At 45.3% G+C, this 12,515-nt stretch overlaps 1 long non-coding RNA gene across 1 annotated transcript; it reads right to left on the bottom strand.

The window, feature by feature from the left end:
• Positions 1 to 253: 253 nt before the first annotated feature.
• Positions 254 to 7,735, bottom strand: LOC308587671. Its single transcript, XR_014008512.1, has 3 exons — positions 7,631 to 7,735; positions 744 to 883; positions 254 to 537 (listed from the first exon to the last, which is right to left on the bottom strand). It is a non-coding gene; the product is annotated as an uncharacterized lncRNA (long non-coding RNA).
• Between the last annotated feature and the right edge of the window lie 4,780 nt (positions 7,736 to 12,515).

Consider the following 12,515-nt stretch of genomic DNA (forward strand, 5'->3'; position numbering starts at 1 on the left):
TTTCCAGCAGGCTTTGGGATGTGGGAATTGTGACCGCAGTAATTTGTGGACAGTTCGATGATGATGCTTTTATTATAAGTTGTAGTAAAGCAAGTGTTTTTACCTCGAATGTCTGCTGTAAAGCACCCCGTGGCCTTTTGGAGTGGAGCAACATCCCAAAGAATTTTGATAGCATTAGTCGTGTTTTGGTTGATGCATTGGTTAAGCCAGGGAAGTACAAATTTGGGTAGTTTCCATTCTCCATGAATGTGTCTCAAAAGGCTTGTTCGCATGTTATACCAAGCACAGGTCTTTACACACATACTCACATCTGCACAACAGAGTGTATCCTTATGGAGTTGTACAGTTCAAATACCTGGGCCCACAGGTACACAAATTGTACACCTGCCAATTGTATTGCGTGTACACTCATGCGGCCGTCCCCCTTTAAAGCCATCTTAAGACAGCCAATTCCACGGGTTAACTTTGTGCTGCGTGAAGAAATACTTCTCTATCTCTGGCCTTGAATTTTCTGCCAATCAGTCTTGCTGGATGGCCCTGAAAGGTAGACACAGCGGTGAGGGGTGGAGATTTTTTGCATCTACGTTCTCCACACCAGGCAGAACGTTATAAACCTTCTGGAGCGATCCAAGGCCAGTTTAGGCCACGGGAAGGCATCACAATTGATTAAGGTAAAACCGCAATTCATCTTCCTTCTCCCTTTTTAAATAAGTAAAATCCAAACATTATTATTCAGTCGTTACCTTGGAAAGTTCCTTCAATAGTTGGGTTCAGTCCATCACAGTATAACTAATAAGCTGCCCTTGCTTAACTCTGGCTGGAGAAACGCAATGATACCCAGAAAGTGCTGAACTGGCATTCTAGAGGACATTGGACTTAACAGCTTTTGGAAAGAAGGGGAAAAAACAGCACTATAAATAGAGAGCTGGAAGAATCCAACTATGTTAATTACGGTATAAATAAGGCACGCTTCAGCTGTGTTTACACGTGCACTTCATTCTGGATTTCCTGAGTGTCCTTATTCTTGTTGGCTTCACACACACAACCCCATCCACAATTGCATCTGAGCCTTTGCAACGGGGTGGGGGTTTGTTTCCCCCCAGTTTGCATTCCCTCGTGGGAAACCTTCCAGGGTCCATATGCCAGTGGGGAGCACAATGGAGAGAAATACAGCCATCCTTTGAAATCCGCACTTCTCTGAATTTTGCTACGAAGTTCTCCAGCCAAGTAATGTGCACGAAAATACATATGCTCGTGTAAGATGTGTAGATGGATGCATCTGTCGGTGAAAATAACATGCAAAATTGCATTGCGCTGTAACGTGCCCTGGGATCTCCAACATTTCTCCAATGAAAATAAGGACATCCTAGGGAAAAGTGGGACATTCCGGGATCAAATCCAGAAACCAGATGGCTTCTCTAAATCAGGGACATGCCTGGAAAATAGGGACACTTGGAGGGTCTGCCATTCGCTTTGGGATCTGGCCCCTATCACTGGTGACGTGCACACCCACCCACCCCAAACAAATTACCCCCAAGACAATGTGATTCCCTGCTCTGCTTTACAAGACATACTTGCAAAGTCTTTCATTCTAGGCTGTTCTGACATTATTCTGTGACACGCATATGAACTTGCATGCACAGGGAAGAAGTGGTGCCATGCCAGCTGACACGTACCACCAACATCTGCAGATTGGGGGGGGGCTGTAGGAAAGGGGAGCCTAACTCTTTGTGGCTTAGGGCCTTCTTATTTACGGGACCGCCTCTCCTGGTCTGCCCTGCAGAGGACCTTAAGGTCCATGAATAATCATAGTTTAGAGGTCCCAGGCCCTAAGAAGGTCAGATTATCCTCCACCAGGGCCAGGGCCTTCTCAGTGATGGCTCCAACCTGGTGGAATGCTCTGTCCCAGGAGACCAGGGCCCTGCAGGATTTAACCTCCTTCTGCAGGGCCTGTAAGACAGAGCTATTCCACCTAGTTTTCAACTTGAACTTAGCCTGATCTTTTATTCCCCTTCCTTCCCTTCCCCTCCCCTTTTTATGAAGATTACCCGCTCTGGGATCCCACAGCTATTTCTCCCCTGGCCTCCTCGCTGGCCCAAATAGGATTAATTTAACCAGCTATCCCTGGTGATCATCTAATGTTTATTGGATGGATTTTCAAATTGATTTTTGAATTTATTGTTTTTCACGCTTTTATACTGTATTTTATGCTGTTTTTTGTTGTATCACAATTAAGTGTTTTAAATTTGTTGTTAGCTGCCCTGAACCGGGAAGGGCAGGGTATAAATTAAAAATTATTATTATTATTACAGTGGTGCCTCGCAAGACGAAATTAATTCGTTCCACGAGTTTTGTCGTCTTGCGATTTTTTTCGTCTTGCGAAGCACGGTGTCGGAAGAGTTTTGGAAAAGCTTCAAAAATCACCAAAGTCTTCAAAAACCTCAAAAAAGGCTACCACACCGCGTGCTATGAGTTGCTCCTCGAAGTCAAGTCGCAACTGTATTAACGGTGTTAAGAAAAAGGAAACAAACTTGCAAGACGTTTCCGTCTTGCAAAGCAAGCCCATAGGGAAAATCGTCTTGCGGACAGCTCAAAAAACAAAAAAACCCTTTCGTTTTGCGAGTTTTTCGTCTTGCGAGGCATTCGTCTTGCAAGGTACCACTGTATTATTATTATTATTAACCTGCATGTGTTCATGCCCACCAGTTCATGCCCACTCTCCTTTCACACAATGCACAAAGACTTGGGTGCATGGAAACTTTAGTGGGAACAGTGTTGTGCAGTGGGTGCTGCTGAACTGGCACTGAGAGGGGCTGGCGCTGGTGTCTGAGGTCTACGAGCTGCAACACAGCCTGCCTGCCTCGCTGCCTGCCTCCTCCCAGGTTCAAGAATGCCATAAATGCTACTCTCCCACCACGAGGAATCTGACCACATAAAAGGCTTCTCCTGGATCTTCTTACAGGCCTGTGGAAGTTGAGAGCCCAGGAAACTTTTCTCCTGAAGGAAGGGAGGCGTACGAGTTCAGCCCGAGTGAATGAGTGACCATTTGCCCGAGGTTTCTCTGCTACAGCTGCAGACAGCTTATGGTAATTTTAAAGAGTATTTATAGCCAGCTTTGATGAGTTCCCTGCAGTATTTCAAAGCTCGTTGCAATCATTTGGCATTTCTAATGACTCCTCCATTCCCCCACTGCGGTTCCTGCAGGTGTAAAGGTTTCTAAGAAAGCAGAACTGTTCAAAGGTGTGTCCACACCTACACTGTTGTCGCATCATCATTCTTTCTGATACCATACTCAGATACCTATCAGACCATATCTGCATGGCACAAAGGCCACTTTAACCATCACTTTAACCATCCCCCCAAAGAATCCCTGGAGCTGTAGTTTGATAAAGGTGCTTAGAGTTGTTTGTTGTTGTTTAGTTGTTTAGTCGTGTCCAACTCTTCATGACCCCATGGACCAGAGCACACCAGGCACTCCTGTCTTCCACTGCCTCCCACAGTTTGGTCAAACTCATGCTGGTAACTTCGAGTACATTGTCCAACCATCTCGGCCTCTGTCATCCCCTTCTCCTTGTGCCCTCCATCTTTCCCAACATCAGGGTCTTTTCCAGGGAGTCTTCTCTTCTCATGAGGTGGCCAAAGTATTGGAGCCTCAGCTTCAGGATCTGTCCTTCCAGTGAGCACTTGGGGCTGATTTCCTTTAGAATGGATAGGTTGGATCTTCTTGCAGTCCATGGGACTCTCAAGAGTCTCCTCCAGCACCATAATTCAAAAACATCAATTCTTCAGCGATCAGCCTTCTTTATGGTCCAGCTCTCACTTCCATACATCACTACTGGGAAAACCATAGCTTAGGAGACCTGTATTCCACTCACAGAGCTGCAATTCCCAGAGTTCGTGGAGAAAAAGGAATCACTGCTAAACCCCTCTGGGAATTGTAGCTCCAGCTGAGTTGCTAGGAGAACCCTATTTCCCTCAAAGAGCTGAAATTCTCACCGTCAGTTCCTCTCCCCAAGGAACTCTGGCAAGTCCAGCCTCAGTGCTTTCCAAAGGAATGGGCTGGGGGGCTGGGGGGCTGGGGGACTGGGGGCTGAAACAGGCCTCCTCTCCAAATGGTGCTCAGCCTCTCCACTCTTAACTGCCTGCCATCATCTTTGCAACTCTCTGCTACCTGTCCACCCAGACAGATTTTGCTACAGACCCTCCAAGTGGCCCAGTTTTCCACAGACAGTCCCAGACTGTCTCGGTTTCTGATTTGATCCCAGAATGTCCCTTAGGACGTCTATATTTTCATTGGCGAAATGTTGGGTGGTATGGTGTTATCTGACCCCCGATCCATCTGAAGGCAATCCTATACAGTCGTACCTTGGAAGTCAAATGGAATCCATTCCGGAAGTTTGTTCGACTTCCAAAACGTTCAGAAACCAAAGCGTAGCTTCTGATTGGCTGCAGGCAGCTCCTGCAGCCAACTGGAAGCCACGGAAGCCCCATCGGACATTCAGCTTCCAAAAATAGTTCGCAAACTGGAACACTCACTTCCGGGTTTGGGGTGTTCAGGAGCCAAAACATTTGAGAACTAAGCTGTTCAAAAACCAAGGTATGATTGCATAGGGAAGGTTTTTTTAAATGTTTAATGTTTTATTATGTTTTTGTATACGTTTTATATATGCCCAGAGTGGCTGGGGCAACCCAGTAAGAAGTGTAGGGTATAAATAGTAAAGTTATCATTATGGAACGAGATGTCCCTATTTTCATCGGAGAAATGTTGGAGGGTGTGTTACCACCACCATCCAGCGTCACCATATAAAACTGTGGGAATCAGGCCATGGATAATAAACTATGGCCCAGTAGTAGGAGCATCCCATACCCCACAAGTGTTCCAGAAAAACCAGCACATCCTGTTTTTTTATCATGAAAGCCATTTTAGTTGCTGTGATCTCACATGATTTTGCAGTGCAATCTTCTCCTGAAAAAAAGCACTTTGGGGTGGGCTGCCATCTTGTGCGGTACCCCAAAACATGTGTTTTTTGGATGCCTTGACCGAAAAAGCGCTTTTGGGGAAAGGAACCACAGCGTGAAATTGCATGAGATCACAGCAACCCAAATGGTCACCGTGTTCTTGCGATTAAAAAAATGGGAAGGTGGCGTCCGGGAAGATGGCACCCCGAATTTCGGCACCCCACAATGTCAGGAGGAAGGCAGCAAGTCCACTTCAACACTCCTCCCCCTGTCTCTCACTCAGGGGTAAAATCACCAAGTCAAACTTGCCCTCTACCAGGCTTTTGCCCCAAGTGAGGGTCATAGGCCTGTTTCTTACAGGACCTGGAGTACAGTTCCATATTCTGACCGACAGTGCAATTGCCCCCTGTGCCTCTGACACCCTAAAGTAATGACCCAAAGGATCGAGCCCCTTTGGTGTCTCCCCTTCAGAGACAGCCATGCTGCCCGTGGCAAAGCTTGTTCTTCTAATAAGGCAGGCCAGGGATTATAGCAATTGTTGACTGGAAACATCTAGGGGGCCACAAACTCCCACCCCTGATCGGAGCAGAGCGCCATATTGTAATACTGTGATTTATAGGCAAAGCCCTTACTTCTGGATGGCTTCATTTCAAATGGTGAATTTGAAACTTCCACTGAAAACTATAAATCCACAGAGAGACTCCCCACCCCCCACCTTACAAGGCAAAAAAAAAGAAGTTTAAATAATCACACCCATGAATTAGACAGCTTGGGCAGACTCATAACCTATGAATTACAGGGTGGTACGTGAACTGCATCGCAATGGTGCCTTCTACACTATTAATTCTCTTTTTCTTCTTCTTACGTAATTCTTCCTAAGGGTTCAGGCATTAATGGAGTACTAGAGCTCCCAAGGCAGACAAGAGACCAGCACATTCCAGATTCTAATTTGAATTGTAATTTTTAAAGCATTGAAGAGATGTCCCTTTACCCCCAACCACTGACGGTATTTGTCATCCCTCCCTCCCTCCAGAATGACAGACTCGTTCGCCATTTCTCTCCTCATCTGGCCAAGGTTCTCTCCCCAAGTACTGTATAAACATTTAGATTGTTAAAACATAGGTGATAGATTTTTCTGGTGGTGTTGGGGAACCAATCTGAACCCCCCCACAAAATCCCTCAATTTCTCTGGGAAGAGGGATCGATGGTTTGGGAACTGCTCTGTAAGCGGTAGTTCTGTGAAGGGAATAAAGGACAACTCTCAGCACCCTTCACAAACTACAACTCCCAGGATTCTTTGGGGGAAGAAGCCATGACTGTTCCAAGTGGTATCGTAGTGCTTTAAATGTGCGGTTCGAATTTGGCCAGCATCTGCCATCGAAAGGTATCTGTTTCCCACCCTCCAGCTCTTGAAAAGCCTGCATACGAGAGCTGCTTCCAGCAGACTTCTGAGGGGGCTTTCTGGCCTTTGGAGTTGAGGCAGAAAAGATGGTTGTTGGCCCTGAATTCCCCCACCATTCCTCTTCGTTGGAAGACCCTGGTTTCTAATGCTATGAGAGAGGTCTGTTTGCTTCTTTCAAAGAAGTGCACCTCTGCCATTCTCTCCTGCCTTTTTTCCAAGCTAAAAAACCCCAAACATTGTACAGTGGTACCTCGGGTTACAGACGCTTCAGGTTACAGACTCCACTAACCCAGAAATAGTACCTTGGGTTAAGAACTTTGCTTCAGGATGAGAACAGAAATTGTGCGGCAGCAGCAGCGGGATGCCCCATTAGCTAAAGTGGTACCTCAGGTTAAGAACACTTTCAAGTTAAGAACGGACCTCCGGAACGAATTAAGTTCTTAACCCGAGGTACCACTGTAATCTTTTCTCACAGAGAATTTGTTTCACAGAGAATTTGTTTCAGTCCCTTAGTGATCTTGGTTCCCCTTTTTGGGATTCCCTGGAACTCAACTGCAAAACTGTTGATTTGGGGCATCTCCACCCCCATCATTCAGCCCGGACACTGAGTTCCAGCTCTGAGGGTCTTCTGGCGGTTCCCTCAATGCGAGAAGTGAGGTTAGAGGGAACCAGGAAGAGGGCCTTCTTGGTAGTGGCACCTGCCCTGTGGAATGCCCTCCCACCAGATGTCAAGGAAATAAACAACTTTCTGATTTTTAGAAGACATCTGAAAGCAGCCCTATTTAGGGAAGTTTTTAATATTTGATGTTTTATTCTGTTTCTAATCTGTTGGGAGCCACCCAGAATGGTTGGGGAAACCCAGCCAGATGGGCGGGGTATAAATAATAAATTTATACAGCAGCAGTTTTTTTGGGGGGGGCATACATGTACGTATGTATGTATGTATTGCTTTTTTATTCTAAAATGGCATCATATATTAAAATCATAAAGTGGGTGTGTACCTTAGGAATCAGCTAGAAATGTCGAGTTTGCTAAATCAACTATAGCTAAAAAAAATTAAATAATAATAATAATGTTTTTAGCTAAATTGTTATGCGGGTTTGTTTTTCTGGACTCTTGTGCCTGCTGCTTTGGTTAGCATAGTCACTTAAATAAGACAAAGTCCAGAGAGAAAAGTCTTGAAAATGCATTACTGAGGAACCGGAGCAGTGCGGGGCGGGGGGGGGGGTAATGTGAGAAATAAACGGAGCAGTTTTGGTTTTTTCTTACTTCAGGCCTTGTACAGATCAGGAAGACATCCAGCCAAACATATGGAAGAAAACTCCCTCAGAACTACAGAGCACAAACTACCTTACAGCACTCTGCCTGGTTGCTAAGTAACATCACCTCAGCCACCCTCTTAGCTGACTTATGGATAACAAAATTAACCCATAAATTACATATGGAATGATCTCTTCTGTTACCCTTCCAGCAGTTATAAATCTTTACAGGTACAGTTTTATTGTTTTTCTCACCAACAGATGCCTTTCCAGATCTATTAATACCGTAAGATGAGGCTTTCAGATTTGAGGATCAGTGACCTTGCCCCAATCATAATAAATTATCGTCCTGCCCACCACCCCCGCCATTGCGCCATAGTACCTGACTTTCCTTGAGCTTTCCTTTATATGAACCAGTTTATCATAAAAGAGGTTGGAGAGGAACAAGGACTGCGGAAAATGTATCCCGAGAAAGCTAGTCAAAATTGGAGCCACTGAAAAGCCTTCATCCTAATTACAAAAGACAGAATCTCAAGAATAACCGGTATGAAACTATTCTAAAAAGAAAATTGCATCTCCTCCACTGTGCTCTGATCTGCGTGGGAAGATACCTTCTTCTTATCTTCCCTTTTGTTTGACTAGATCTGGGTTGGCATGTCCGCGCTAAATCATTCTCTAAGTCTTGCCTTGTTTTTCAAACAAATTATCAGACCAAATTACTTACTCCGCTCAGATAATGACGCCATTCAGATTGTCTAATGTACAATTTCCTGACACGCTCCGCAGTGGTTTCTTAGGAACCCATTCACAGGGAGACCTGAGATCAGAACCTCTTCCAGCCTCAGTCCAACCCTAGGAAAGGTATTAATGTGCAAATGTTGCATAAGAAGGTAGTGGGGATGCACTGCAATGCACACTGCAATGCGCACCCCATGCAAAGTAATATAGCACAGGTAGATTGCATCCTCCCCCAACTGTGTACAGTGGTACCTCTGGTTACGTACTTAATTCGTTCCGGAGGTCCGTTCTTTACCTGAAACTGTTCTTAACCTGAAGCACCACTTTAGCTAATGGGGCCTCTTGCTGCCACTGCGCCGCCGGCACACGATTTCTGTTCTCATACTGGGGCAAAGTTCTCAATTCGAGGTAACTCTTCCAGGTTAGCGGAGTCTGTAACCTGAAGCGTATGTAACCCGAGGTACCGCTGTATTCAGATGAAAACTACCAGCGGGGGTGGGTGGGGAGGGATTCAGGACATTATACACCAGGGGTCAGCAAATTTTTTCAGCAGGGGGCCAGTCCACTGTCCCTCAAACCTTGTGGGGGGGCGGACTATATTTTGGAGGGGGAGGAAATGAGCAAATTCCTATGCCCCACAAAAAAAAAACCCAGAGATGCATTTAAATAAAAGCACACATTCTAGTCATGTAAAAGCACGCTGATTCCTGGACCGTCCGCAGGCCGGATTTAGAAGGCGATTGGGCTGGATCCAACGCCTGGGCCTTAGTTTGCCTACCCATGTTATACGCCTATCGGCTTAGAGTTCTGAATTTCCTTAGCTCAGGAGTGGATCATCTTTTTCTTTTGTTGAAAATCATATTCCCTGGGGGTAATCTGCCAGGGACCACATAGCTGTGGTCTCAGGCGGTTCAAAGAAAACCCTTGCCACCCATATGAAGTTACAAGTAGGGCAAGGATGCATGAAATTAGGTTGAGGGCCATGCAAGGCCCTAGGGCTGGTGTGGCAAGCTTCTGGCCCTTCAGAGTTCTGCTGAACTACAACTCCCATCAGCCCCAGCAAGTATAGCCATTGACCGGGGGGATGGGAATTGTAGTTCAGCAACACCTGGAGGGCCAAAAGTTCCTCACATTTGCCCACACCTGCCTCAGGTGGACGTAGGAGACTGACTTTCATCTTCTGTTCTATCCAATAAGCCACACATGGGAATCATAAGCCACACAAAGCCTTGGGTGTTTAAGGAATAAGTTCTGCAAGAGCACCTGACCCAATAAAAGTGACATATTAATATTAATAACATTAAGAATAATATGAATACATTATCACTGCAAACCAAATGATTTTGATTAAACTGTCCCCATACAAACTCGGTTCACTAAGGTACAGAGCTCTCTGCTGGGGTGTTTTTGTATATCCGACGTTGTCATAAAAGTTGTGGCATAAATATTTCATGAATAAATAAATTGCTGTTTTTGTTGTTTTAATTCTGTAAGGTGCCCTGGAAATATTAATGCTGTAGGGTGACATTTTGATAGAACAAAACAAAGAATAGATATGAAAATTATGAGAAAATCTTAATGCGAAAGCTATTTAAACATTGCGTAGTGCAGTAAATATATACAACCAGCAGGACTTGCCACATTGTTTTCTGTTTTAATTTGATGGGTCACCTTCTCTATTACACATAAATCACCTCTTCTAATTAGTAATGATCCGTTTATTGCCTTACCTGTCCCATCCCCCAATCACACTTCCCACCGCCCTTGGTTCAGTTCACATTTAAGCCTTGTAGGCTACAGTCCTATGCATGCTTACCTGGAAGTAAGTCCCATAAAACTTAACAGAGCTTACTTCTGAGTAGACACGTATCGGATTGCCTTATTGGTGAAGCTACAATTGTAGAACACACCCCTCTCTGCATATACAACCTTCCAGACAAGGGAAATATCTTCCTTTCCTTAGAGGACAAATGAAGAAACTGGCATCAGAGAGCACAGCTGTGCCACACATTAAGGCTAAATTGCTGAAACCTCGAGCCCAGCCACACTTCTTTCCACAGCTTCTCAGACTTCTGGATCCTCCTAACCCAGCACGATCTACTATAGTTGTGCTCTTGAAAAATTACTGTTGCATTTCATCTCATCCCTTGTTCTGTTTTGTTTCCAGGAACCCAATTTCCTTACTTTTCCATTTGTCATTGTCTCATTTGTTTAGTTTCCATTTCATTACTGTTTTGTTCCCTCCTCTTTTTCTTTTCTTGGTTATTCATTTCATTTCTAGGTTAATTAGAACAGAGATGCAGCCATAACATTGGTGTTTACCATCCAAATGGCATTAAATACGTGTGGGTGTTGTGCTATTCGCCTAAGGCAGACGTTCCCAAAACAGGGGTGGAAGAACCTCTGGGCTCTGGGCCATTCTTGGCCTACGAGGCAGTCCGAGTTGGGCTGCTAAGACATTTCCCCAAAACCAAACCCACCTGACCATCAGCTGACATGACCAGGTGACATCAGTTGGCTGGCATGGTTCAGTCCAGCTGAGTGCTGTTTCACCAGCTCATTCCCTGCAGGGAATGTGCTGGTGAATGAGACCCCTCCATCTGGCCCCATGGGTCATCTTTGACAGGTGGGAGACGGAGGGCCTACCCCTGGCCACCTATCAGTCACCTGATGTCATTGCGATGACTGACAGGTGTGTGGGGTCAATGTTGTCTCATGGTGGTGGGGTGAGAAAGATTTGTAGAAACAGATTTAGTCACTGGGAGAGGATATACTGTTGTAATTATCCTTCCATGCTCACTATAGTGAGATCAACAGAGTACCATCCTTTGCAGCTAAAACTTGGAAGCTAAGACAAAGTTGACCTAACCTTCTAGAAACAATAATCCAGGATGCTTTAAGGCAGACTGGATTTTCCTGGTATTGCCCCTTTTCTCCCCCTTAAAAACAACGATCACACACCCACACATGACTGTGTGAACAAATAAAAGTAGTATTTACTTACATAAACTAGGCCTTGAAGCAGCAATTAAAGTTGCAAAATGAAGGCAGGTTTGTAACTACAGTGGTGCCTCGCAAGACGAAAAGAATCCGTTCTGTGATTCTCTTCGTCTAGCGGTTTTTTCGTCTTGCGAAGCAAGCCCATTGACGGATTAGCGGATTAGCGCTATTAGCGGCTTTTAGCGGCTTATCTGCTGATCGGATCAGCTGATAAGCGGCTTAGCGGCTTAGAAAAAGGGGGGAGGGGGAAAAACCAGCAGGAACTCGCAAGACATTGTCGTCTTGCAAAGCAAGCCCATAGGAAATTCGTTTTGCGAAGCACCTCCAAAACGGAAAACTCTTTCATCTAGCGAGTTTTCCGTCTTGCGAGGCATTCGTCTTGCGGGGCACCACTGTACTGTACTATCTAAGTTACAAAAGTACAAAATGGAAGTGGTTTTTTTAAAAGGTGTCGGAGCTGCAGAGATCAAGCATGCATGTGTCATCAGCTTTGGAGCATGATGAAGAAAAAGAGAGGTGTCCAGGCAAGAAGGAAGTGTGCAGTGTTAATGCTTCCTGCCAGGGCAGCCAAAGGAAGTGACCCCACAGAGTTCTCTCTAGCAAATATTACAGGAAATCTCTGTGAGCCTCAGCTCCTTCATGTGTCTATCTGGCAGAACATGATTTGTTGGTATGACTACGATAGTATCCCACAATATCAAGATCTGTTTCCCCATCCTTGCTATAAAGGATTGGATTCAGATTTGATGTTGTGCCCACCTTTGCCTGTGGCCTTGCCTACCACTGGCATGTGGGTACCAGAAGAATCTACACCCAGAACCCTCCCATACTGTGAATGGTTCTCCATTTCCGGTGTTGGCTCTTGACCCAGAAGACATCTTAAGGGAAGTTCAGGGAAGTTTTTAATGTATGACATATTAGTGTATTTTTGGTCTTTGTCGAAGCCGCCCAGAGTGGCTGGGGAAACCCAGCCAGATGGGCGGGGTACAAATAAAAAATTATTATTATTATTAGGAAGGGGAAAAAACACAGGGTGAAAGAAAGGGGGAGAGAAGATTGTGCCCCCTCCCACTTTTGCATCCGGCCCTGCCCGCCAGTGGCATGTGGCCCCTGACAGATTATCCCCCAAGGAAATGCAACCCAAAGGTTTGGTTATA

The sequence above is a fragment of the Podarcis bocagei genome (assembly GCF_964188305.1).
Source record: "Podarcis bocagei genome assembly, chromosome: 1".
Classification (NCBI taxonomy): Eukaryota; Metazoa; Chordata; class Lepidosauria; order Squamata; family Lacertidae; genus Podarcis; species Podarcis bocagei.